The sequence below is a fragment of the Schistosoma mansoni genome, chromosome 6 (genome assembly GCF_000237925.1).
Source record: "Schistosoma mansoni strain Puerto Rico chromosome 6, complete genome".
Taxonomy (NCBI): Eukaryota; Metazoa; Platyhelminthes; class Trematoda; order Strigeidida; family Schistosomatidae; genus Schistosoma; species Schistosoma mansoni.
Window position 1 is genome coordinate 9,788,829 of NC_031500.1, and position 3,441 is coordinate 9,792,269.

The 3,441-nt window shown below is 33.3% G+C and overlaps 1 non-coding gene across 1 annotated transcript; it reads right to left on the reverse strand.

The window, feature by feature from the left end:
• Window positions 1-1,607: 1,607 nt before the first annotated feature.
• Smp_tRNA_01730_Undet_???.1.1 lies at window positions 1,608-1,679 on the reverse strand. Its single transcript has one exon. It is a non-coding gene (tRNA).
• Between the last annotated feature and the right edge of the window lie 1,762 nt (window positions 1,680-3,441).

Below are 3,441 nucleotides of genomic sequence, written 5' to 3' on the forward strand. Positions count from 1 at the left end.
TAATTTGATCCTAAAGACATTCAGAAATTGGCTGTATGCAATAAATAGTTTGCTTCTGACTGATTACTGAATGGCGTCCAGTGTCATCTATATCAAGTCTTACAGGAGGCTATTCGCTGCCCAAGTAGGTCTGTGATGACATGTATGACTCTAAGTCTGAGTGACACGAGTTAGAGTCCTCCAGGGAACATCAGTTTCCTTAAGACTACAGGTACATCTTGAGTGTCAAAAAGCACGAAACGTAGATACTGGATTTGAAAATATAAATGCAGAATAAATCGATTTGAGAACAATTGTATTTAGATATGGTAATGAAATATCTTTTGTGTAAAGGAAATTGGTATCGACCTATATTTTTTCTTTTGAAGTTCTGTCAAGATGTAGACATAAGTGTGATATGATCTAACGGATCTAACAGTCAGGTCTTAATTCATTGGAGAATGAGTAATTTGAAAGCTGATCTCCTTCTATCGTTTACAAAATTTAATCATCTTTATTTTTCTGTTACTATTTTGTACACTAACGTGTCATTTTATCAGAAGTAGAATCTATTCTTCTGGCCATTGATCTTATCGTTGATCTAAAATTATTCAGGAGCTTACGTCAGGTAGCTAGTTTCGTAGGTAGCCAACATTCGGTCATATCGTATCGTTACATGTCGTCTACAGACTGACACTTCGTTCACTCATTTTAATAAGTAAAAGTTTTGTTCACCTACTAAAACCTTTTTTATGCCATCATGTTTTGTTTCTGAATAGAAAAGATTGTTTTACGATTAGTTAGGGGAAACTCAGTTGAATATGCATTGTGCGAACAATTTCACTTCTCATTCATAATACTTTGATAATTAATGAATTCGGATCTTGAATAGAAAACGAGACTTTTTTCTTTTATGGAACTATAATATAGTCATGTCAGAAACGTTATATTACAGATCTAGGAATCTGGGGATTTACAATATTGTAACTCAGTGGCTGAATGACACTACGATTAGCTATAAAGTTTGATATTTTCAAGTTCAATCCCGTGTATAATCGTCGTTGCACAATATGAACTTGCTTCAAATAAAAACAAAGTATTCAAACCAGCTTCCAGCTGAAGAGGAAATTAGGAAAAGACGTTGGAAGTGGATCGGACATACATTAGGAAAATCACCAATGTGCATTACAAAGCAATCCCTAACTTGGAATCCGGAAGGGAAGCGGAAAAGAGGAAGGCCAAAGAATACATTACGCCGGGAAATAAGAGCAGATATGAAAAGGATGAATAACAACTGGAAAAAACTGGAAAGGATTGCTCAGGACAGAGTTGGATGGAGAATGCTGGTGGGTGGCCTATACTCCTCGACGAGGGGTAACAGGTGTAAGTAAGTAAGTAATTCAACAACCTTACAAGTGATATGAATTCATAATAAAAATATTCGAGTTATTTCGTTTAGTAATGATCATGAAATTTACATTTTTGGTCAAATAATTTCGGAAATTAATGATTGTAAACAACTTTGTTACTTTGTGTATCTACGAATTCGTGAAGTGATCTATGTTAGACAAACATTGAAGACCTTTAAGGACTGAACGGTTGTTTCGTTCTAGTATGGGCTCATCTACGACCCTGAAACTGGGAATCGAACCCAAGACCTCCGTTCACGCGCAAACTCTTAACCTCTAGATCACTGAGCCGGGATATATGTACATCATCGTTGAATGAGGGAATGCAATCTTTAGGGATTAGATAAACTGAACTAGTATTGAACAATTATAATAATGATGAATTTCTTCTCAGGTTATTGGGAAAGAATTTCACTTTATTCAAAGTATATTTTCACTAACAATCAACTCAAAAATAGAGAGCGAAAGAAAAACCATTTATTTCCTTGTATATATACGTCATAAACGTAACATTTTGAATGAAGTTTTGAAAAGCTTTTATTTTAAATGCATGAATATTAGATTATTCCTAGTGTAACACTTAAAGATCAGAATTAATTGACTTTACTTGTTATTTTGTTGCCATAGTAACCCTTTTTTCTTTTTCATTACAACAAATAATATTGATGTTTATCTGTAGTTGTTCGATTACTGTGTAGTCATAAATTTCATGTTTTTTCTTGACTTTCTTAGTACTGATCGAATAAGACGGATCAAGTTATAATATAAGGACTGTTGTAAATGACTTAACATTGTATGAACTATACTGAGTTGTTAAATGAATCGAAGTAGTTGGCAGGGAACCCTACTTTACCCATGTTTTGTATTAGTCGGTAGTCATATCAGTAAGACTCATCTGGAATTTTGATTCAGCCGATACTCTCTGCCAGATTTCAAATTATACCAGTTAACTCGTTAATGTTCACTTAGTTCATAATAGTAGCTAATCAACATCAAATGTTCACTGTAAACATTTCTACAATAACATCTTCATTTGTTTTCATTAAGGTGTATGGCTTGATTTTGATGTTGACAGTAAGAGCATAGAACAGTTATTCACATCGATATAATCAAGGCTAATTTATTTGAGAAGGGGGTTTTTGTGGAGATTTAGTATTTTCATAGTTGAAAGCGTGAGTCATTTAACTTTATAGCATACAAAGTATTACCAACAAGTTATTTCATTTCATTGCAACATGGATGCAGACCGATTAATTGGGATAAGAATTAGACATTGAACAAAATTCAGTGTTGTTATAACCTGTGAAACGCCAATTGTACTATCTTGTGGCCTGAGTGCCCTGTTTATATATGACGTGACGATACCGCCAATCAGAGAGCAGTGATTGATTGATCGGACCAATGATACACGAAACCCGTACGAGCAGTCTTGAGAATTTATCACTCCTGCTTTCTGCCTAGCCCAGCCAGCTAAATCCAGAACACCAATAACATCCTCTACAATATGAATCATTTATTTCAAACATACTGAGTTTCTATACCAATCAAACTGACCACATCGTACCATAAAATAGAAAATAACATTTGTACAGGATTCAGCCAAATATGGCTGTGAATAGGGGGAACGGTAATTAATGGACTAGGGATAACTCAAGAATGGTAAACCGTACAGTAATAGTCTATGGGTTAAAATAAAGCTCATAATAAAAGGAACATGAATATGAAAAGTTACTTAACAGTTATACAATAGGAAATATACGCATCAAATTGGTCCATAAATAGTTCTCAAAGTTACCATTCATGATTCTCTTCAGGATATAACAAGTGTACAACTTTATTTAAAAAATAAATCATACATATTGTGAAAAGTACACTTAATACAATAAAAGTAACATTTCCTTATCAATGGAGTTTTTTTTTAATATTTTTTTATCTTTATATCTAGGTACTTACTCATGAGTAATATAGATTGTCTTATATAAAAAAGAAAAACAGGAATTCAGTTTTCGGATTAATATTTATGTAGGAAATTAGTAAATTACCTTTATTTCCC